Source organism: Ptychodera flava, unplaced genomic scaffold (assembly GCF_041260155.1).
Source record: "Ptychodera flava strain L36383 unplaced genomic scaffold, AS_Pfla_20210202 Scaffold_61__1_contigs__length_779756_pilon, whole genome shotgun sequence".
NCBI lineage: Eukaryota > Metazoa > Hemichordata > Enteropneusta > Ptychoderidae > Ptychodera > Ptychodera flava.
In genome coordinates this window covers 666,523-692,905 of record NW_027248383.1, presented here as the reverse complement: position 1 = coordinate 692,905, position 26,383 = coordinate 666,523, and the positions used below count along the sequence as shown (strand labels likewise).

Here is a 26,383-nt window from a genome sequence, read left to right as displayed (position 1 = left end):
TAATTTGCATAAATTAACATATTTAGGCTGCTCTTGTTTCGAGAGGAATTTAAAAATTTCTGATATTACATCAAAACCACATTCAATTTTCTCCATATTTTCATTTCCAAAATGATATTTGCTCACTGAGACACAGTTTTCTCGATGAAAAACTCTGAAATTCATAAAAACTGATAAAATCCGCCATGCTGAAAACTTAGGATATGGTAGCTTGCCATTGGTCAATTTAAAATTCTTAATAGTTTCTTCATATTTTAACCAAAATAAAAGATTTTCCACACATTTCGGTTTCTTGGGGTGCTTTTACACAGGTGGTATCAGATTTTGTCATTAATGCCTAATTATACGATTTCTATGGAAACGTTATATTATAAATTGGTTTCCGTGGCAACAAACTTTCAAATATTCATATTAAAAGCAAAACAATGTTCAATTGAGTTATTTTGTTTGAATATCATTGAGAGAATATTTTTATGTAATTATAGGTGTTTCTTATCACCATGACAACAGAAATGACATTATTAAAGAGCCATAGTATTTGCCATTTTTCAGTGATTTCTTAACCGTTGCTGTGAGTGTCAGTAGGCCTACTCTGGAATCAATTTGTTGTGTGCAGACTACTGTAGTGTTCCATTGAAAATGTACGCGGAAGAAGTCATGTGATAGAGTACAAACAAAAAATGTGAGTGAGCATGTACACAGGAATACACATATGTCTATGGTTGCTTTAGGCTATATAGGTTTGTTTGTACCAAGGTTACTGTAAGCATGCGCGCCTTAGAATTCCCTTCACTGGGTCAGCCATCATGAAGTTCTTTTGGAAATACATAAAACTTGTCCAAGAAGTATTAAAGTGTAATAAAATAAACAAATTATTGTACATTTTCTTTTTTTATCACTCTGACACTCACCATCTACTTTTTCTTTTGTAACTGCTTATTACTGAAAGCGAAATATTTGTTCCAATATATGTTATAAGCTTTCTCGATGCGTTCTATGTCAGTTACACAGAAATAGCGCAGATTGTTTCCTGGGAGAACCTCCACATCTCGGCACAATACAAATTTCACATCAGTGTCAGCGACATCATCTTGCCTTGGCCAGATGAAATTATTTGTCTGTGACCGGCATCTTTCCATGTAGTTAACTGTAACTGTGTTGTCCTTGGTGTTTCTCACTTGACCTACATACCAACTGTTATCGAATGCAACAGCCACCATTTCACCAGTATTTACAGTCAGCTGACCTGTCAAAGAAACTCTCATTTTCTTTAATTTAGGTTCACAAGATTCATGACTTGAATCTGAATCACTGCCATATTCCATACTACTATCCTCCTCCTCCTCCTCCTCCTCCTCCTCCTCATCATCATCATCATCATCATGGCTGTCATCGTTGTCAGTTTCATTGGTTTTCCTTTCCGTCTTGCTCTTTTCATTTGCATTTTGTGTTTCTTTGTGTTTAGATGTTGTGTTACGTGACTGTTGACTTTGTCTTGCCTCTACTACATGTTTTGCATACTGAGCCTTTATTCTGTCTATCATGTCCTGTACGTCTTCACTATCAGCTGCATCATTTTCATTATCATTCTCTGGCTTTCTGTTATATGTTTTGCCATCATCTGCCAGGACAGTTTTCAGGTTTTCTTTCAGTTCGTCAACACTCAGATTGATGCCACTTTTAGAAAATTTAAACAGGTGAGCTGCATAATCTGCATTTGCTGTGCATTTAGCCCTTGTGTATACCAGGTGAGCTCGAAGACCTTTTATCTGATTGGTTTTTGTTTTCAATGACTGGCAGAACTTATCTACCCTACCGGAATCGGAAAACTTAATCATTACCGCGGTAAACGCGAGGGAATTATAGTGCTCATCTTGTGGAGATAGTGTGCGCGCGGAAATCTTTCCTCGAGTTCAAAGAAACCGACATGTTCCACACAACGCCTATTTAAATCTATACACGTGGAGCGAGTGTTGAGAAGGACATGTTGTTTGTTCTGTCAAGTTGAGTTATGCGCGATCTATTGTCTGCTACCATAATCTGTGTTGACCTTACACTCTGTTGCCCTACGAAGTGATTCACTGTACTTGTGTTTTGAGTCCCGATTGAGTGCACAAACTACTACTTCTTTTTGAGTATGTGTGAATATTTTACATTTCTTTACGTCATTGATCATTACTTTATCTTGTTGATTATACATGGAGCAGAGTCAGACACGGTACACGAACGGTCACTACATGACCGCAGCGTTCACTGTCAAGCCTCAGCAGTGCCATTGACTTGCGTTTCTCCATGCACCTGTCTTTATCCTTGTAATCTTAATTTTCATTCAGGGTAGGGCGTTAGTAATGCTCTCTCAACTGCGCAAACTATGCATTTCGAACCATTTTCTGCCCTGAAAACTTACGGAAAGCGCGTCCATATATTATGAGGGTTCGAGCGCACAGTGTAGCAACCTGTGAATTTGCTGTTGTTTCTAGTCATAATACTCCCTCAGAAAAGAGAAAATATCGCCTGTCATTCTACTATGGTGACGTGTATGCCATGGAATGTACGAATCAAAACATCAAACGATGTATTGCTGCCGCTCAGGGTTCCGTGAATATTCCTGATAAAGTCGTTACCGCGGACTGCGGTGAAACATTCACACCTCTATTGATTCTTATTACTAGTAGTGATCACAGTAATACCGCGGGTGCAGCGGTAAATTGCAAGAATGGCTCTACTAAAACCAGTTTATTTGAGAGAGAGAGAGAGAGAGAGAGGAGTACGTCTTAGTCAAATAAAGAGAGTGCTTTGTCACTGTTTCCTATGTTCACTTCCGTCTGTAAATATTGCAACAAAAAAGTGCCTTTCATGAACATTTCCGAACATGTCTGAAGTGTAATCGATGCCACAAAAATAGTCAATGATATATCGAATTCGATGCCACAAATATAGTCGATGATTTATCAAATGTAAAGTTCAAATTAATTTCGATACCCAAAATTTGTTTGATTTGTGGAGATCGGTAAGTACCCTTATAGAACAGGAATGCCTGTCAGTACCATGTGAAATGAGTATGCACATGGCTAAATGCATGTGCATAGGGAATAGGCAGTTAGGCAGTCCACATTCATTTCAGAAGCACGTGGGTAAAATGTGTATAGGCCGAAATATTTAAATGAGCTAGCCATTCACATACATGTGAACGAAGTGGAATCTGTGTTTTATCACAGATGTGTTTTGTGATTACACCTAGCTATCTGCCTTCCGTACATCTCCACTGTCGTCCCCTTAGCCAATCGGCTCTTCTACCCATTACTGTTATCAATCCTCCTTCCCAGCCAATCAGCCACGTTTGCACACGACACTACATAATCAAGCCTTTGTCTCATCGCTCCCATTCATTCATTCATTCATTCATTCATTCATTCAGCCGCTGGGTTCATGCCATCCCGTCAGATGTTTCCACCCGGGCTCGCACAGTTTACCTGTCCCCCGGGACCCCCCTCCCCCCAAGCCGTATCACCACCACGGTGATCCCTTGGGCGCGAGAACCTTGTCTTGTTCCATCCATGTTTCCACCTGGGCTCGTACAGTCTACCCTGTCCCCCAGGACCCCCTCCCCCCAAGCCGTATCTCACCACGGTGATCCCTTGGGCGCGAGAACCTAGTCTTCATTCCATGTTTCCACCCGGGCTCGCACAGTTTACCTGTCCCCCGGGACCCCCTCCCCCAAGCCGTATCACCACCACGGTGATCCCTTGGGTGCGAGAACCCATGTTTGATCTAGGACTTCAAAAATAGGGGCCATCGTGGGCCCACTCCCTTGAAAAAAAGGGGCCATTGGCAAAAAAAGGGGGCCATGCTGGGCCCCTTGCAATGTTTAAAGAGGGCCCTTGTTGATCCCAACCAGCGGATAAAAAGTGGTCCCCCAGAATTATTAATCAAATTAAAATTGCAATTAATCGTTTTTAAAAGGCTTATAATGGACAGACTGGGTTGCCAGGCAACATTTGCAAAGACAGATTCCACTGTGTGCTGAAGGAATTGACAAAAAAGGTGCAGTAGCTGTAACTGTTGATATTTTTCTTTCTGTGTGTCATCCAACAACGGCAGTTTTCTATTGAGCTTGAAGTTATTTCACTAGCATTCAGTTTGTCAACTACGCTTTAGTTATTCATGTTTTAGTTGTATAGTAAACCCTTATTGTTCACAATTTAATTTAGATTCAATTGTCAACAATACCACTGCTAGAAATAGAGTGGATATACAGACTTGTTGACAAACTTGATTTTTTAAGAATTACAAAAACTATTTTGATACTCAGAATAAAAACACCGAAAGCAGCCTATTAAAAGTGACAGATACTGTCCCTTTAATCAAATAATGTGAAGTTACTGCAGTGACTGGCAGTTCACCCGCAAGAAGGATCTCTTCAAAAAGACAGACGTACAGGTGAGTCAACATTTAATAACACACTTTTATTCGTTTTTTTTTTCAAATTTTGACCATTTTCTCAACTCAATACTGATGATTATGCATATGTTTTATTGCAGACATGTACCATCAGCTACCATTCATCATGTCCATAGTACAGCCAGTGCCATTGTGACAGCCACTTCACCTGAGAGAAGAAAATATTTTTTTATTGAGCTGTAAACACTGAAATGCCAAATCTGATTTTAATAAAAATTTCACCCTAACATGTACCATTTCTGAATCAATTTTAAGTAAAGAGTAAAATAAAAAAATAAAAAGGGGGGTAAATAAATTAAAAAAATAAACTATTAAAAATGTTAAATACTAGATTTTGGTATCCAGAGAAATCCAGAGAAAACTTAGATTTGAGAGTGTGTCCTTTATCTTATATTTCTTCAAAATTTCAAGTTTAGAGTAAAGGACTAAAATAAAATTTGGGGGTTCACGTAAATGAATTATCAAACCTGTAAAATACTAGATTTACGTATACTAGAGAAAAATTAAACTGAGACAAAAACATTCACTCTCTTCTCCATTTGTTCGATGACAGAAATATGAAATATCTAAACCGTTTTTGTACGACTGGAAACCCCACGTGGCTACCATGCTGGTATGTGAGTCACTGCCAAACGAATAAATAAACAAGTGACTTGTCCTCGGAAACTCGCAGCCAGTTTACAAACATAACCATTCCCTACCACTCGGATATTTTGATCACCCCAAGAAATGTCATAAATTAGCGGCCACGACACCATGCACTGAATACCAGTCCCGGCCACTCCATCATGTAAAATAGTTATACCGTATAAGCATTGCTTGCTATTTGATCATAACGTACTACAGTCTAAGCTTACATATGGTAGCCTTACATATCGAAGTTAATGGTAAAATTCCCAAAATTGTATTCACCTGCGGGGTCCGGTTGTGTTGCGAACCGGCAACATCGGTCTGCGTGTCAGTTTCTGACACTTCCATCGTTGTACCTCCATCGTCGGGTGAGGAGACAACCCGACGGCTTTACAGACGCGGCAAAGCACAGGTTATCGTAACATTGTTCGGATAGTCGTTCGAGGCGGGCGGCCGCAGGTCGCCGTTTACTTGGCCAAGTAAACGGCGACCTGTGGCCGCCCGCCTCGAACGACTATCCAAGCAACGTTACGATAACCTGTGCAGCAGAGTAACCATGGCATCGTACAGCTAGCTGGCATAGCTACGCATGGCCTTCTGCACACGTCCCGTCAAAGACGTCATCCCAACTTACGTCATTGTCGCAAAATGTCGTGATTGAATATATACCACGTTACGGTAAATCCTCGTGTTGTCGTAGAGCATGGGCGTAAAACATAGTGGCCTGGCAGAAACAAACTACCAGGCGCCGGTCTTGAAATATTGCGCCCGAAATGGCGCCATGGCCTGTGAAAATAGCGCCATAGCTGATTTTTTTGCGCAAAATGCGCAATGGCGCACTCTAGATCAAACACTGAGAACCTCGTCTCCGTTTCATCATGTTTTCACCTGGGCTCGTACAGTTTACCTGTCCCCCAGGCCCCCTCAGTTTCATGTCTGCGTTTTGCCATCTGGACTCACCGGGTGCACACTCAAAACACTTTTTAACGGCTGCCTATTTGTCATTGCAAGTCAGCGTCATTCCATGGCATTATGACTCACACGTTACATGTGTCGTCGTGTTTCACGTCTGTGTTCTGTCACCTAACGTTCCTACATGTACGTTTCCACCTGGGCTCGCACAGCTTACCTGTCCCCCAGGACCCCCTCCCCCAAGCCGTATCATCACCACGGTGATCCCTTGGGCGCGAGAACCTTGTCTTCGTTCCATGTTTCCACCCGGGCTCGCACAGTTTACCTGTCCCCCGGGACCCCCTCCCCCAAGCCGTATCACCACCGTGGTGATCCCTGGGTGCGAGAACCTTGTCTTGTTCCATCCACGTTTCCACCTGGGCTCGTACAGTCTACCCTTTCCCCCAGGCCCCTCCCCCCAAGCCGTATCATCACCACGGTGATCCCTTGGGCGCGAGAACCTCGTCTTCATTCCATGTTTCCACCCGGGCTCGCACAGTTTACCTGTCCCCCGGGACCCCCTCCCCCAAGCTGTATCACCACCGCGGTGATCCCTTGGGTGCGAGAACCTCGTCTCCGTTTCATCATGTTACCACCTGGGCCCGTACAGTTTACCTGTCCCCCAGGACCCCTCCCCCAGGCCGTATCACCACTGTGGTGTTCCCCTGGGTGCGAGAACCCCTCTACTAACATCATTCTCAATTTCTTCCCTCCTTTTGGGGGTCACTTCAGTCATACTTCCTTCGTTTGGGCTTTGGATTCCATCCTGACCCCCATTTCTCGGGAATTCCACTCCTTTCCCACATTGCGGCCTCTCAGGATGGATTCATCATCAAGGTCATTCAGACCTTGACCCCAAGGTCACCAATGACCGTTGCTCGGTTGCTTGGACTGAAGGGGCCCTCTCCCATATATTTTGCTTATATTTTATTATAGGTTAGTTTGCTACTTCTATTTTGACTGTTTTGTATTGTAAGTTTTGATAGTACTTAGTTTGAGATCTGCGAGGGCACTAGTTCTATGCCCTTTACTGCTTTATATTTGCCGTTTCATCTTGTGCTTTATTCTATACTTTGTTGGCGTTTACGTTCTCCTTTTGCAATAAACCCTCCTGTCTCTCTCAACTTAGCGGTGGTGTGTTCACAAAGTGGAATCTGTGTTTATCACAGATGTGTTTTGTGATTACACCTAGCTATCTGCCTTCCGTACATCTCCACTGTCGTCCCCTTAGCCAATCGGCTCTTCTACCCATGACTGTTATCAATCCTCCTTCCCAGCCAATCAGCCACGTTTGCACACGACACTACATATCAAGCCTTTGTCTCATCGCTCCCATTCATTCATTCATTCATTATTCAGCCGCTGGGTTCATGCCATCCAGCTCAGCCTATCCCACCACCATCCCCTGTCTCCTCCTCTCTTCTTCCCTTTTCTTTCAAGTGTCCGGGCTTTGGATTCCATCCTGACCCCCATTTCTCGGGAATTCCACTCCTTTCCCACATTGCGGCCTCTCAGGATGGATTCATCATCAAGGTCATTCAGACCTTGACCCCAAGGTCACCCATGACCGTTGCTCGGTTGCTTGACTGAAGGGGCCCTCTCCCATATATTTTGCTTATATTTTATTATAGGTTAGTTTGCTACTTCTATTTTGACTGTTTTGTATTGTAAGTTTTGATAGTACTTAGTTTGAGATCTGCGAGGGCACTAGTTCTATGCCCTTTACTGCTTTATATTTGCCGTTTCATCTTGTGCTTTATTCTATACTTTGTTGGCGTTTACGTTCTCCTTTTTGCAATAAACCCTCCTGTCTTTCCTCAACTTAGCGGTGGTGTGTTCACAAATGGTTATACATGTGAACGAATGGTTATTTTGAATCCACTCACATGTATGTGAATGAATGGTTATTTTGAATCCATTCACATGTATGTGAACGAATGGTTATTTTGAATCCATTCACATGTATGTGAACGAATGGTTATTTTGAATGACAGGGTCAGCCTGACAGAAAAAGAGCATTATGAAAAGTACTTATTTGACACTGGATTTTACTTTTAGTGATGTTGCTGTGATGAATTTGGTAGACACTGTTTCATTTGCATGTTTCCCAGCCAAGGTGTACCGGTAAGCAAACATCAAATAAGTGAAATCAAATTCCAGTGAAATCAAGTCCTTTTACACAGGCTCTTTCAATGAAGCATATGATATAATTGGTTGGAGATGTAATTTAACCATATTTGGCCTAATACTAAGACTGGCCAAACAGAGTTAAAAGCAACTCAGACTCACCTGAACACAACAAACACAAGCGAACTCACCTTTCCAAACATTCAAAATAAAAAGCACAAAATAATGACAAATTTAATAAATTTTTGGCTTCAACAAATTCCACAGACAAAGTGAAAAGTGATTTAGTCCAAGATAAGTTTTTTAAAAAGTTCATTTAGCTCTGGCCGAGTCTCGTCTTTCATGTCCTATTTTGTTTTGAAATTTGACATTGAAGACTTCTTTATAGGTAAGTCATGATTATATTTGCCGAATTTCTCTTGAGCCTTGGCTGACATGCACACTGAAATAAAAGAGAAAGAAGAGAATGAACTTAGCAACATTTATTAAGACAACAAATTTACAATATAGTTTTAGAACATGAGTGTGATTTGTTACGTAAACACATAGAATAATTTATTAGATGCATCTTTGCGAGTACAAAATTAACACATGGCTTGTGTACATTGTATTGACTTGACTAGTTGCCACAGCTATAGTCCGATTAATTTATGCACTCATTACAGACTCGTCACATCATTACATCATTACATCATAATTTGAATCAATACAAGAAAGTATGTTACTGTCTGTAATACATGTAACAAACAAGTTATTGAACTCATTAAAATTTACAGCTGCTATCCTTTGAAAATTAAGACGTATCAAATTTCTGAATATTTTTCTGTCTTTCAATACAAGGCTTCATACCTGGCAATATCATATTAAAAATGGATTTTAACAGTAACCATGTATGAAAGAAGTAGAAAATTGCAAGTAAGACCTGGTGGTACAAACAATCATAAGTTTACAAAGCCATGTTCATCCTACGATCTAGTTTTGTTTGTATTTTTATTATTTTCATTTCCCCTAATTTTTTGCATACCCCGGAAAATTGAAAGGGAGCGAGAAATTCATCTGAAAATGTTTATTTAGCCAATTTTGCAACGTGAATAAAAAGGCACAACTGATAATCTGATTGACTTCGAGTATGGGTGAGGCTCACATCTTCACGATCGCCAGCAGTGCACAGTGAAGTCAATGCACTACCATTTTTGTCCATAGTCAGTCAGAAGTAACACATAGCAATGTATTCGATACGTGGCGCTACGTGTTGGTATTACCTCCTTGAGGTAAAAGGTATTCGGAATCAAACTTTCTACCTCTTGAGCTCTTGAGCTTTATAAGAGTATTTTATAAATATGCATTTCAAATACTTACCAGATGAATGGAAAATTATCATCAACCGGCGACTTGCTGTCTCGGTCACTGCATCCAACCACGGTCCCTCTGTGATTCAACACTGTCGCGGGCGAAATACACTTTACCTTCATGCCTACTGTAACATTACCCCTTAGACATAACTCACTTGCTGTTTTGACTAAAAATGTGTCTTCGCTGGACGCTGGGGAAGAAATGACTGAGAAATCAGCCATAATTCGTAAGATTCAGCCGAAGATCTGAACTGTTATCTGTTACTTCAAAAAACTCTGCACAGTCTCATTTGAGAGATGCAATGTGATATCCGATAAGTCAAAAGGTCAAGGGTCGTGATCGTCGCAAAATTTTGACATTTCGTGTACGCGTAAACTGTTCTTTTAGATATTTATAATAAACAAAAAATGATTTAATATGAAGAGATCAGTTAAAATACGGAAGTCAAACACACTAAGTGAACACCGTTGCAATACTGATCTGCCTTGTTAAATTCCAGCATACTCATTTACGGGACCCTTCCGGTGGTACCCTGTTGCGTCCCGGCCACTCTTGCAAGTGGAAACCATGGTATGGTCCCTCCAAGTCACGACATCGTATATCGTCAGAACCGTTAGTCCATCCGGCTCGATTTTTGTACGGTTGGGAAATAAAACAGTACCCGTACTGCGTCTCCATTAAGTTTTATGTAAGTTGTAGTCGCGAAAGTTTTACAATGGCAGATGCAGAACCATCGCAAGTGTGTTCGTCGTTGTGACATGATATGACGTACATGACTGCATAGCCAGTTGCTCACGGACGTACGCGAAAACGTGGACCGTATGAGAAATATTTAATGACAGATCCAACCATATTACGTCTGAAAATGTGAGTACCTTTCAATAGAATGCAGGTTCCGATCATATTGAATATTTTGCGGTGAACATGTGTTAATTATTTCATGTTTTGAAAATAAAAATAAACGATGTTTAAATTGATTCTGTGCTGATTTTATTTAGAGGCTGCTCGCAGATGTTTGCAGTGATCTGCATGACTTCCCTCTTGTCATATTCATTGGTTTATAGTGAAAATCCCTGGTCTCTTTTTTTGAATGGAGATGAATTAAACCAATTCTAACTATATTTAAGGGATAGTCTGTAACTTCATAATTTTGGCAGAAATTTTGTTCTTATATTGACTACAGCTTTTTCTCTCTTTTCAAAATCATGTTAGTCAGTATTGCTAATGTTATTCTATTTTCTAAAGGATGTTGAAATGTCCAGTGTTCAGAACCTGTATTATGTACAGTCAGCATTGTTATATTGTTCGTAATCACATTTTAGTCTGGACTAAACTTCAATTGAAAACAATAACAGTGAACTTTTATAATAACATGCACCCAAAGTGTATGTTGGTTGTATTGATAATATCAACGAGCTAATTCAACTTAAATTTGTGAATAATAAAGTAAGTGAAGTTAATACACAACACAAAAATTAACAAAATAAAAAACTTACAGCTATATACTGTCACTTTAAAACTGCAAACCACTGCTTCTGTATCCACTAAATATTAAAGTCTGAGAACAATTTAACTGGTAACCGGTGCATGTGACCCATGTAGCATTTCTATAGTGCAAACATGAGTAATTTCACCTGAAAAACTTAACCCAAGTAAAAACAACGCTACACATGGGTGCGCCAGGGTGCCGCCTAATTTATTTAAATTGAATAGACAATAGGGATATGAAAACATGAGAATTGACAACAAGTCAGTCCTTGGAGTTTATTGTGCATGTCTAAATTTTTACTGCCACATGTGTAAGCTACCATTCAATCCATTGACAATCTTCCCTTCTGTCATGAATTCAATAGGACTGGTAATGAATGGTTACTTCACATGGCTGAGTCTGATTTCACATGCATAGCTAGTGATGAATGTTCAAATTTTAACATGTCATATTTCCAATACTGGCATGTGGCGGGTTGGACTGCTACGGACTGCCTATTTTTCCTCCAATAACCATTCAAACTGTTCCACACAGGAATGTGGACTGGCTAATAGGCAGTCCAGTTTTGTAAGGGTAAAACTGGTCGCACATCGGCAGAGCCATTCCATAGCAAATATCGTATTTTCGTCTGCATTTGATAGCAGCCTGAATGTCCTTGCACTGGGCAAAGAAAGCACTGAAATTACGGAACTACCACCGATGCATTTCTGTGTAGTTTGAACCCCCCAAAAAAACTTTCTAAACACGGGTCAAAATACGTGGATCATCTGTCTCATTGTGAAAACAATCCAGTGACTGGGAATATAGATTCTTTTATTTGTGTTTGTATTTATGTTTTGTACGTGTTTTTATAGAGCCGACATACAACGGCTGGAACAACCATACTGAACTGAACTGAACATGGTGCTATGCTTGATGCAGCATGGGGTAATAAACAGTGTACTACGCTATGCGATCAGTTCGGCGAACAGTTGACATCTCGATTTTATTGTCGTTTGCGCCTACAAATCTTAGCAAATACGGATACTTCTGAAATAATAATTCAACTAAAAATAGAGTCATTGACTGATTATTGGACACTTTCGATCACAAGAACGGGCATGAACTCGAATATTTGACAGGTCTATGCCGATAGAACGTTGAAAACAAGTAAACATTGTCATCCTTTGAGATGGAAATACACATGAGGTCAGGTCACAGAGTTGAATGTAAAAACTGAGAAGTAAACGTCTTTTCAAGGGCATAAATAATAAATTTCTTTGATGAATTTCTTAATTTGTGCTTTGAGGATTGGTGTTCGTATGATCATCAACTGCAGTGTCCTTGAAGTCTCGTGACCTGTCCCGTGACCTCTGTACTCTACACTCGACGGCAATATTAAAGAGGCACTCCCACTTGGTAACATTTTTAAAACACATATTTTTAATGCCAACGGTCGATATTTGACGTGGCGACTCCGCGCGGATCGCGAGATATCGATAAAAATAGTGACAATGTCACTGGTCGCTCCCATATAGTTATCAAAACAAGCTAAAATCAAGCTAAAAGATTTTTTTATCACAAATAGAAACAATTCCCCCAATAAAATAAAATTATACAAATTTCACCAGAATTTGATCAAATCTTACTGACGTCACCCGTAAAAACCTCTACACTAAGTTTCAACTCAATCGGACGTGTGGTTTCAGAGTTAAAAAAAATTTTTGATCAAAAATGAAAAAAATAGCCAAAAAATGCAAATATGCAAATTTCACCACGATTTGCCCAGATTTGAGAAAGGTCACTCCTATGCACTTCCATACCAAGTTTCAAATCAATCAGACTTGTGGTTTCAGAGAAGAAGATTTTTTGACCAAAAATGGGAGAAAATTACAAAAAAATTCATGAAAAATAGCAAGTCCAAGATACTGACCCAAGATGTGCACAATCATTTCAGGTCAGCCCAAAGTACTTACAGTGTACATGCTAATTTTCATCTAATCTGCTCAGGGCTATTGAGATTTTGAATAAAATGTAAACTTGTAAACATATATACATATGGCTATGGGAGCTAACAAACGACCCAATGGTCGACAGAGCTCTGCTGTGTTATGAAGAGAGCAACGTTTTGTGACATATGTATTGATGAAGAAGGTTGAGATCTTTGATAGCTCATTTCAGGATGGCCTGACCTAAAATGGCAAAATTAGCTGCAAAAATACAAAATTGATGATTTCATCATAATTATGTATAAAAATGTATACTAAGCTATCACATGAGTAACTTTTGAGAAACAAATATTTGACCAAAAACGACAAAAACTGACCTAAAAATACAAAAATTGATGATTTCATCAAATTTCACTATATCACACTAAGAGAACCCCAGGAACCTGTATACCAAATATCAAAGGCATCAGACAAGTAGTTTTTGAGAAACACATTTTTGACCAAAATGGCAAAAATTGCACCAAAAATACAAAATTGCAGATTTCATCATATATTCTGTATATCATATTTAGTTTATCTGTAGGAACCTGTATACCAAATATCAAAGCTGTCAGACGAGCGGTTTTTAGCTCCCATAGCCATATGTATATATGGCAATGGAAGCTATTCTTATAGGCTAGGGAAATGTCTGTATGTATGTATGTCTGTATGTCTGTATGTCTGTACGTCTGTATGTCTGTATGTCTGTATGTCTGTATGTCTGTCCGTCAACATCAAAAACTCCAAAACCGCTGTACATTTCATCTTGATATTTGATGTGTACATGGATGATGGGCTGTAGATGAGATTTTGTTCAAATGAAGTTGTCATTGCCAAAAATATGCAAATTAAGTGAAAAAATGTAAAAACAGTCAAATTGAAAAAAGTCAATAACCACTGAGCAGATTACATGAAAAATTAGCATGTAAGTACTTTGGGCTGACATGAAATGATTGTGCACATCTTGGGTCAGTATCTTGGACTTGCTATTTTTCATGAATTTTTTTGTAATTTTCTCCCATTTTTGGTCAAAAAATCTCCTGCTCTGAAACCACAAGTCCGATTGATTTGAAACTTGGTATGGAAGTGCATAGGAGTGACCTTTCCCAAATTTGGGCAAATCGTGGTGAAATTTGCATATTTTTAGTTTACACGTCCATAGACTCCCATGTATAAGGCAGATCTCCATAGACTCCCATGTATAAGGCCACGAAAAATAAAAATTTAGTTTCTCATCGTATTCATATTGCAAAAAGGATGCAGTGACACAATTTTTAGTCCCCACAGATGAAGTCCAGTGAGCTTATAGATTGGGTCATGTCCGTCTGTTCGTCCATCCGTAAGTCCATCCGTTCACGCATATATCTCGGATATTTTGACAAAATGTCATGTGACCTTGATGACCTTTGATCTCAAATATACATATTTGTCCATAACTCAGTAACCACAAGTGCTACAGCCTTCATGTATGGTATGATGCGACACCTTATGACGCCACATATTGTACCTCATTAATTATGCGCATATCTAATTTTGAGCGAGCCAATAGAGCTAGAGGTCTGATTTTTGGTATATAGGGATAACTTAGCAATACAATTTTTTTGACAAAATGTCACGTGACCTCGATGACCTTTGACCTCAAATATACATATTTGTCCATAACTCAGTAACCACAAGTGCTACACCCTTCATATATGGTACGATGGGACAGCTTATGACGCCACATATTGTACCTCATTAATTATGCACATATCTAATTTTGAGCGAGCTAATAGAGCTAGAGGTCTGATTTTGGTATGTAGGGATAACTTAGCAAAACAATTTTTTGACAAAATGTCACGTGACCTCGGTGACCTTTGACCTCAAATATACATATTTTTCCATAACTCGGTAACCACAAGTGCTACACCCTTCATGTTTGGTATGATTGGACACCTTATGACGCCACATACTGTACCTTAATAATTATGCGCATATCTCATTCTGAGCGAGCCAATAGAGCTGGATGTCTGATTTTGGTATATAGGGATAACTATAGGAGAGAAATTATTTGACCAAATGTCATGTGACCTCGATGACCTTTTACCTAAAATATATGTTTATGTCAATAAATAAGTGTTATGTCCTTTGTATTAGTAGGATGGGAGACCTTATGACAACACACGCTTTACCTCATTAATTATGTACACATCTAATTCTGGGCAAGCGAATAGAGCTAGAGATCTGATTTTTTGGCATATAGGGATTAATTAGCAATATAATTTTTTTTTTCAAAATGTCATGTGACCTCGATGACCTTTGACCTTGATTATACATATATATGCATATTTCAGTAACCACAAGTTCTATACCCTCCAATTTTAATAGGATATATTAGACCTTAAGGTGGTTGGAAAGGCTGTTTTTGCACCAATTCTTTTGTCAGAGTTAATGTCAAGTTTCAAGTGTTAGAATCAAGATATTTAGTTCAAATTTTCAGGATAACTCCCTTAGTTAATATTTTCTCCAAAGAATATAAAATTTGTATATTTGCAGCCATGATTTTGAAATATGACACCAGTAAATATTAAAATTTAATTTTTCATATTTTTTTTACATATTTGAATTTAATAATAATTGGATAGTATTAATATTACCAAATTAGTTATAAATATGTTGACACTATTTATTGTAAGATTTGTACGGCAGGATTTGTAAATAAAATTTGTTTTTATGATTTTACATGGGTTTATATATCAAAAAATTATTAAAAATTCTTTCAAATTTCAAAATGTGATTTTTCAAAAAGTACTTAAAATACAGGAAAATTGTGCCGTACAAATCTTATCTGTAACCTTGTTAATAGGCTGTAAAAATTCCATGTCCATATCTCATTTCAAAGTTGGATGAAATTGGTATACAATTATGTAGGAAAACTGTTATTCTGTCAAAAATTTTGAAAACAAGCCATATTTGCACCCCTCTTTTGAAGTCATAGAGCAGTTTTTTTGGTTAATCTCACTTTTGACACCTCTTTGACACTCCAAGAATCTAAAAATGCATTTACAATAGCAGTCACTCACTCTGAATGCCAGCACCACCTTGTCAAACTTTCCTGAAAAACAGCAAATGATGACTTTCCCTTTTCAAACATTTTATTAACAGCTAGGGGACCTCTACCATAGTTAATACACTAAGGACTCCCCAACTTCTTCTTATTTGGTCAGTTTTTCAGAAGTTTTAACAGGCTATAACTCTGCAATGCCTTTGTACCCAAATGTCTAGTTTTTTTTTTCCACAGAGAATGTTGACTACTTTTATATTTAATAGTTTTGTTGAAATTTATAACTGACGCTCTAGCCTTTCCAACCACCTTAAGATGTCACATCTTGTACCTCATTTATAATGCGCATATGTATTTCTTGGCTGGCCAATACTGCTAGAGGTCTGATCTTTTTTCCCGATTTAGAACCATAACTTAGACATGCCACATGTGTTTCAAATTGGGAACAACGACATAGACCTATGTGCCCATAGATCTCAACATATACACTCCAGTGATACTTCTTAATGACCATATTTTCCTGCCCCATCAAGACTAATACTCCTATTACAAGTGGGGACTATGTCATTGTAAATGACTTGTTGAGTTAATGGTTGTATCACAGTATTCGATATATCTCATTCTGTATTTTTTCCATTTATATTCTGAATAATTACATTAAACATATTTCACTGTCTCCAGTACATTTCATTTAAGTATTTTCACTTCATGCACTTTATCCCTTTCACACATGTTCAAATATCTGACCAGAGAACAAACACTAAATAGTCCAGGATGGGAGCTACAGTGTCATTGACGCTATTTTGATGAAATAAATTTTTGACCAAAAATGACAAAAAAATTCCTTAAAAATACAGATTTGCTTATTTCATCACAATTTGAACAAATCCAAGTTGGCTATGCCTAGGGACCTGTATACCAAATATCAAAGCTGTCAGATGAGCGGTTTTGATGAAATAAATTTTTGACCAAAAATGACAAAAAAATTCCTTAAAAATACAGATTTGCTTATTTCATCACAATTTGAACAAATCCAAGTTGGGCTATCCCTAGGGACCTGTATACCAAATATCAAAGCTGTCAGACAAGCGGTTTTGATGAAATAAATTTTTGACCAAAAATGACAAAAAAATTCCTTAAAAATACAGATTTGCATATTTCATCACAATTTGAAGAAATCCAAGTTGGGTTATCCCTAGGGACCTGTATACCAAATATCAAAGCTGTCTGACCAGCGGTTATGAAGATTTTTTACCAAAAACGCCTTTTTTTGGCACTTAATTTGCATATTTTTGGCAATGACAACTTCATTTGAACAAAATCTCATCTACAGCCCATCATCAATGTACACACCAAATATCAAGATGAAATGTGCAGCGGTTTTGGAGTTTTTGATGTTGACGGACAGACATACAGACATACAGACATACAGACACACAGACATACATACATACAGACGTTTCCCTAGCCTATAAGAATAGCTTCCATTGCCATATATACATATGGCTATGGGAGCTAAAAACATGTCCTCAAAAAAGTTAAAGTTTGAATTCTGGTGGCCCACCTGAATTCAGCTTCCGAACATAGAACGTTCGGCACTGGGGCCATTTTCAACTAAGCTATGGAGTACGAGTCTACGCCGTGACGTTGCTGTACGCCACAGCAGTACCACTCGCGTCGGTGAGCGGTCATGTCCCATGGGAGAAAGCCCTACTGACTCGGCAAAAAAACGAAAAACAAAGTTTGCTGATTCCACCAGAATTCGCATAGGTGACTAGCACAGATAGGTGCGGTTGATACATAGTATGCATAGTGGCCGCCGCGTGGTATGCGCGCATACCACACGCGGCGGCTGCTATGTATCGAACCACGCGTAACTGTGTGGCAGACGACAAAATGTAGTCATCAGAGGCAACTAATATTTTACACGTGAAAGCTGATATCTATGAGGTATTGTTTAAAAATTTAATACAACTGATTGAGAATAATGAAAACGACAAAAACTAAGGAGAAGTTTTAAAAAGAATTACCTGATGTAAAGGCATTGATAATGATGTATATGAAGTCATCGCAGTAGGAGGTAAATTAATTACGTCATTCGAATGTTTTTGGACTCCTTAGAATATTGTCAATCAGCACAACAACACACTTTCGTGGGATTTCTGGTCATAACCAGAAATGATCGTAAAACTTCGGGATGTGAAAAATACGCTCGGGAAATGACATGTTTTTATCGATATATCGCGACCCGCGCGGAGTCGCAACGTCAAATATCGACCGTTGGCATTAAAAAATGTGTTTTAAAAACGTTACCAAGTGGGAGTGCCTCTTTAAGATCGCCAAACATAAATTCAACCAAAAGTGATTTGCTTGCAAAATGTTGTTGCCTTTCTATCACGTAGTGATTCTGAGAAGTTTTGTAAACAATCATTCAAGCTGATTGTCGACAGCTGCATAAATGCTATCAGAGTATCTATAGTAAGACACTGTAAATAATGATGTAATACAAGAATATATTTCCTAACAGTGACTCTGACCATGGATGTATTACGACCATGGATGTATACATCCATGCTATGACACACCTTCTTTTCCAAGGCGATGTTCATTCTAGTACTCAGTCACAATATCGATAGGTTACGACTAGACGTTTTACTAGCCATTGGAGTCATCAGCACATGAGGCAAATCGTTCACCCCACGATAACAGCTTACCACTAACCCGACATGCGAACCGGGCAGGCGAAGTTTATGCCTTAAATTTACTATGTTTTGATATTTATATTATACGCCAACAGACTTGAAGCATTTAGGTACCTTCCTCCATGCTTGAAGCAAGTCTACGATAAGATATTTATGTTAATAAACTCCATGAACACGTTCAATAAAGAAAGCATTATGTTACATAGCTCAGTTCAATAAAATACTCTGCTGATATAATTGTTTGAAGTCCGAAGCTAGCTCTACATTCAAGATTACAGAACATGGTAGGTATTGAACTTTGAGCAAACAGAAAGGTGGCTGTGTAAGCACAGAATAAACGAGAAATATTTATGCGTTTATCACACAACATCAAGTTATGTCTTGTGTTGTTAGCAATATAGTTTTTTACAGAGTGATAGCGATACTGCGAATCCACTTGGCGAATTCACCATGAAATAATCAAGAAAACTATAATTTGACCGACATACCGACGGATTTTACAGCTCTGCACGCATCAATAACCATAGCCGCGACGTGACGGGGTGTGTGCCGCTATGGAAAATCACTCTGCATTTGGCATTAATGTTTACTATTGCAGCTGTACAGTAAAATTCTCAAATCATTTTTGCCTGATCGCCATAAAATACCGACGTTTTGTCAAGCAACGCTGTTTAGCGGTGATATCCATGGCGGTACATACGTAAACCTAGCACTGCAAATTACTTGAACTTTATTTGTTTGAAGTCCCATCAGCTTGGCTAAACTTAGTTGAACTACAACTCCCGTGCGTTCAACCAAGAGTGACCGTGGTTTAACATAAATCAAACTCGTTCAGTTATCCAAAGATCCACGTTATTGAAAGTTCAATTTAGACGTATTAGACGATGCCTGAATAAAAACGTTGTCCCTTAAAGGGTGAAACTATTCAAGTTCGTAAAATCGTTTAATTGAAAGTGCATGCGTGAGACTCCACGCGATGATTGATTTTTTGAACGTGGGATGCTCTATGCGATGACGTCGTCGAGTTCGTGAACCCTCCCTTACAAAATATCCTATACCAGTCCTATAGGGTAGAGGCATGTTAGGGTCTTATAGGACATCAGGCAGTAGTAGTCTTACAGGATTTTGGAACGCAGTCTTACAGGGAACCCTATAGGGAGCCCTATAGGGGGTCTTATAGGGAACCCTATAGAGGGTCTTATAGGGGCCCTATAGGAGGTCTTATAGGGAACCCTATAGTGGTCTTACAGGGAGCCCTATAGGGGTCTTGTAGGCAGCCCCATAGGGGGTCTTATAGGGAACCCTATAGGGGGTCTTGTAGGGAGCCCTATAGGGTACAGAATATGCTTTACATATTGTTATCATACTTTCTAAGGATTGAACTCGCACAAGGCAAACAAACTTCTGTAAAAGAGTGCAGAAATTTTGTTAAGTAAGGAATAACTCCTTCTGATTTTGCTATTGGTACCAAATGCAATGAATAACTGCAAAACTCACAGAAGTCAGTCAACTTACAAAACAAGTAATTATAAACATGTAGTTTATTTCTAAAGGAATTAAGATTAACAATCAATCAGAACAGAAATCAATGCAACATACAGAGACTACAAAATATAAAGCAACCTACACATATGAATGCAAGGCCTACCTTTGACTTGTCACCTCAGCCAAGTGCATTACTAACTGAATAGATGTGTATCTTAACTCACGTAATTAAGAGGTCAGTTCAGTTGATGCTGCAATGTCGATTCTTACAGTTGTGACATATTAGTGAGCTCCCTTCTCCATAACACTGTTACAATCTTGGTAATGGACCTTGGATCCCAATGTTCCATGCAATTTGGAGTTGAACTTAGTACTTAAGAGCCATGCATGTTCACTGGTGCACTGCCTCAAGTGCAAATGAATAATGCGTGGCTGTACTATTATGTAATCAGCCCATTGTAAATGCAGGAAACTATTTACATAACAAAGCAAAGGCACAGGTCAGCTCACTTGACCTTGGATCTAACAAAGAGAGTCTTTGTCTCTGTACAGCCATGACATGTACAAACGGCAAAAGGAATATGGTATGTTCCTGGCATGTGTGTGTAAATAGAAGTAGCTTTTGAGAAAGGGTATATGAGAATGTGTAAAATTCTACAGACTATTTTCGTAAGGGAATAATCATAATTATAAACATTACTCAAACATTACTTGTTCAGTTTTACAGTCCTAAAAGTCAGGCAGAATCATCTTGTAGGGTGTCCTATAGGGCACAAATTTGAGCCTATAGGACTAGTTCGAACCCATAAGACATGACACATAAACCCTACAGCACAGGCGCTGTCCTATAGGACGAGTGCTATAGGATGGAGGTAGCCCTATAGGACTCCTGCAGGGATCCTTGGGTCCTACAGGGATCCTGTAGGACTTTTTGTAAGGGCTGTGATGTATTTGATTTGCATAACTTTTGTACGTGTTTACGTTGATTGTCATCGTTGAATGGATGTCATGAGCAAACTGGGCCGGTGCGGTTACCGAATGCATGCAGATGCGAATTCCGAATATCACATGACATTAATGTTATATGTCTTTTGTTGTTAGCAATTTAGTTTTTAATGTTCTGGTTGTACCTCAAAACAATTTCATTTAGTTCAATAACAGTATTTATTATCTGTACGTACATGAAGATTTGTAGAGATGCTGTAAGACCATAATACACGGGATGAAAAGCTCCAAAAGAAGATCGTGGGCCTAAATGACTGTACCGGTACAACAAAACTGTCCCAGCCCATATATGCAGTATGGCTGGCCCGCGAGTAAACTTGCATTACGGAACTTTTCAACAGTAAACATGCTCCGATATACCATTGCCAATAACGTAGCTAGTGTACATGCCTTTATGTCTTTGCTCAGTCCAAATGAGAGGTATTGGGCACGGGAGTTGATAGTTATTCCCCATACAGTGACAGTGTACAGTACGGTTATACCGTAGTTATCACGACGATAAGCTTAGTGTTCGGCACCAGCCAGTATAGGCAGCGAAACACATGAGGTACGCCCGGAATTTACTTTTTATGGTTGAAGGTACTACCTCAAATTCTTCAGGATTTGTTAAACTTTCATCTTTAATAGAGGGTCACATTTACCTGTACACTCAAACAGAGAAAACTACAGAATCCAAGTATTCAGACATTCACCGTGCGATACACGTAACTAACAAGGTCATTGTCTGATTCTATTTCCCGCGAGTGATACACGAAATACATACCGTAACAGTTGAATATCTACGAAGTTGAAATTATACGATATATTTGAGCCACGTCGTATTGTTAAAGTAACTCCTATATGGTACTAGTAATTTATTTGCATTGTACAGTAATGCATTCTCGCCATGATAGGTTCGCCACTGTTCCTCCAAAAGGAAACTGAAAGTGCTTGGGGGAAATGCGCTGACAGATTACGTCATGGTCATAGCAGCAGCGTGTGCACTTATAGAATGACAGCTCTTGAAACGTAAGCAGCTCTACTTAATTTACGACAGGGTAAAAACCTGCGGTACCCAATAGTTACATGCCGACCCTAACCTTTTCAAAGCCAAACACGGAAATGAAAAATTAAAAAAAAAAATGAAATTCGGCGAAAATACAATTCAACGAGAACTTCCGTGAGATACACCAGCATTCATGTAACATTCTGCAAGCAAGCATACTTAAATACATTTTGGAACTCATTATGAAGATTTGTAGAGGTATTTGGTAGAGACAACCGAAAAAACAGAGTCTTTCCTAATGAAAACCTCAAAAAACTTAAGCACGCAAGAACAAAAAATAATATCTTCGACCGAAAGTGAGTGTGGCTGCCCCATCCGAAACACACAACAGTAATGCTGGCCCGCGAGTATTACTCGCAGTACGAACCTTACAACGATACACATACTCCGGTATACCGTTACCAATAATGTAACCAGTACCGTGCATGGTATGTCTTTGCTCAGTCCAAATGATGAGGTGTCAGGCACGGGAGTTTACAGTAATTCCGAGTACAGTGATTTTTTTACAGTGGACAGTTCGGTACCTTAGTTATCGCTATGATGGTGTTAACATTCGCCCTAGCAGTGAAACAGATGAGGTACGACATATTGGTCGGGATTTGTTTTGTACGCTGTTAGGGTGCAACCGCAAAGTCTTCAGGATTTTGCTCAACCATCTGTACAAGGGGACTGCATTAATACGCGACCACAGAAGATTACACAGGAGCAAGTTCTCTTCACCGTATAATTCACGCGAAGTACCACTACTTCAAAATGTTATTGTCCGGGTCCATTTCTGGCGAGTAATACGCACAGGTTATATAAATTTCAGGGTGATTGTAAGTTTCCTTAGATCTGTTCCTAATTCTCTTCATACCTAGAACAATATCTTTGCCCAGTCTTAAAGAAATTGTTCCTCATGTTTTATGGGACTTTGCTGTACATCAAACCACAAGCCAGTGTTCCAAAGTTTGTTCTCAGTGCATGCACTCTCACTTACCTGTTATGCACAGCAAAAGACTCGTGCTCACACCATATTAAACCCAGCAACGTTATAACGTATTCGAACATGATACAAGAGAGAGTAAACTGTCCTTTAATTCTACAGTCTGATTAATTCCAAGGTGGAGATGGGTGGGTCTTTTGCACTATCATGACAAATAGTAATATGGTCTTCATCTCAGTGGTAGTGAAGTGTAAAAGATAGATGTAATCATCAAATAATCAAGCAAAGCAAAAAATGATAGCGATAACAATATTGTAGACGTAAAATATACACTTTAAGCAATTCTTGTAAAATGCCGCTTCGGTATTCATTCAAGTGTAAAATATAGGTCACTGCATGAGTTCAAGGTCATTGCATTACATACATCGTCAAAGCATTCAAGGAGAAGGCATGGACGTCGAGGGATATATTATACATTTATCACAATATTTTTTCACCATTCAAACGGACAAAAATGATGGATATTTCTATTTTTCCAATATCGATGACCGTAAAAACACAAAAAAAAGAATAACGGGGATGCCAGATCCACAAAAAAGTTCCCGCGGAGTTCGACTTGGGTACCATTTAACCCACCCAGAAGCAACCATACTAACTCGCCCGATACCAACTCGCCCGATACCAACTCGCCCGATACTCTATCTCGCCGGACACCAATTTTCACGAGTTCCTGACAACTCATTGACCCAGGTAACGTCTGTGACTACAGTCACTCTGGTCTGCCAGACGCACACATACATCTATCGATCTGTAATGTGTATTAAACAATGTCACAGAAAGACACTTCGAAATTCACGGCCTACTGATAACAATTGCGCCGACATTTATCTGATCAATGGATAAGCATGCCGTTGACTGCCAAAACAAAGAGAAAATCAGACACATTACGAACTGTAGTCTGCAAACTTTCACACATTTTAAATGTTATGAAAAGACACATAGTTGGGTGACAATTTTGAGCAGATGAAGTTCTCAAATGTAAAGAATAAACGATCGTGTTGGCAATCGTCAATAATATCAATACCATATACCAACCTTTCAACATATTTACATAAAAACATAATAATATATATTAAGCTTTTAACCCTTCCACTGGGTAAAAGTCAAAACCAGCCCGTAAAAGGTAGGAACCTCGTCTGAAAGCATCACAGCTATGGACCCACAGCTAAATATTATGTGACACCACAAGTAAAATATTGATTAAACACTACAGAATATGAAGTAGCAGCTGCATGGTGTTACCCAGACAAGATCTTTAATGAATTTGTCTTTGTTTGTTGCTTGTATTCCTCTGTGGCACTGAAAGGTGAAAAGTCTGTAACGAGCAAAAAAATTGCTTTCGAAGTTTTATTGTTTCATCAAATATGATTGTGTTATTGTTACAGTACAAAATATTACTTCTCGTATACAAATCGCAACATGGACTTGCCCCCCCCAATATTTCACTGAACTCATCAATATTAACTGTCCTACTAGATCACTGAGCTCAAGTCACGGCCTCAAACTTAAAGTACCGAGAACTAGACACAAATCCTATGGAAATCGTTCCTTCAGTTACGCCGCTGCAATCCTATGGAACCAGCTACCTATAACTATCCGTACAGCTCCCAGTATCACCATTTTCAAATCTAGACTGAAAACATTATTTTTCCAGAAAGCTTATATGTGATTCCCACTCATTGTTCAGCGCCAGTTAGCACTTTATCATAGTGGATATCAGGCGCTATACAAATCTTCATTATTATTATTATTATTACCTTCTCGTGTCTATTTATAGACAGAGAAGGTATTAGAGTTGAAAACCAATATGCTGCTGTCAAGAACTTCCGTCTGTCAAGACTTCCGTCTGTCAAGATCCGTTGACGGCATGCCATTGTGATGGGTCATATCATAAACTGGTGGGGGTGTTCATGGCTCAGGTTGAGGTGTGGGAGAACGATTTTGAGCTATGACAAAAATCAAAAGGGACTTAGCGGCATAGCCACAGTGTTAAGCCTTTCTCCAAGTTTTCTTAGTTGACTACAATCTATTACAGACTACTGAGCTGACGTTAGGGGTACTCACTTTGTGTTTGCGCACTCTGTGAGCGCTAGTGTTTGGTACTGAGTTGCGTGGATATCCCCCTCATGGCCTCACGTGATCTGGGCCTGTTGCATAATCTGCAGAGATGATCATATGCCTCCGAGTCTGAAAACTGTCATTGTGTAAGCCTGTCGGCATTTTCCTTGCATTTTTTCTCATTTAATTTTGCAAAATATCGGCGAGTACCTCAATATTTCAAGATAACCCTTTCTTCCCAATCGTTTCCTGGAGTTTCAGAGTCATATGAACGAAAATGAGTGAAAGTTTTAGACAGGAAAATCTGACGTCGGCCATGTTCAATGTTTACAGTACAATCAGAAGTTTACGTGGAGGAATTAACTAACAACACAGGAGTGTTCATGATGCCCGCCCTCTAGAGCAGACCCTCCTATATGAAGTACCACATTTGATGCTTGTGGAAAGCTTGACCACACAATGGAGCATTTAAACTTTTAGAAAATGACAAACTGAATAAGAAGGTATTCAGAAAATGTCAAATACTGAGGAAAAAATGCGCAAATATTCAAAATAAACAGGTTAACTGATTGGTCAGCTATAAAAAACAATGAAAATGTTTATGATCAAAAGTTTTTGAGATGTGCACATTTTAACAAATACAGAAATTAATAACATTATAAATATAAGACCAAACTATTTTTTCAGGGATGGGACAGGTTGGAAATGAGGGGTGAGAGACAAAGGCACTCCTATTGCTGCATGTGGATGCAGCCAAACCATTTCATTTACAGCATACTTATTCACTGTGTTGTGTTCAAGTTCCATATTGTACTGACTGTCATACAAGGATAACATAAGCAAATCAAATCAAATTAGAAAAGGATCAATGCTGTTGTGTGGATTTTGCTGAACATGGCTGATTTTAATATTTCGCCCTATATATTTGGTATCCAGCAAAGGCATATTTGATGTAAAGTCAAAATTAACACTACATTGCTGACAATATATGTTACCGTTTCTGCATGAACTTTTCTTTTTTAAATTATAGTATATTAGTACTTCAAACAGATTAACAGTTATTGTGATGTCAACCCATAATT

At 38.8% G+C, this 26,383-nt stretch overlaps 1 long non-coding RNA gene across 1 annotated transcript; it reads right to left on the bottom strand.

Annotated features, from left to right (window-relative positions):
• Positions 1-4,447: 4,447 nt before the first annotated feature.
• LOC139128624 (uncharacterized) lies at positions 4,448-5,467 on the bottom strand. The gene is made up of 2 exons (XR_011551357.1): positions 5,374-5,467; positions 4,448-4,609 (listed from the first exon to the last, which is right to left on the bottom strand). It is a non-coding gene; the product is annotated as an uncharacterized lncRNA (long non-coding RNA).
• Positions 5,468-26,383: the final 20,916 nt, after the last annotated feature.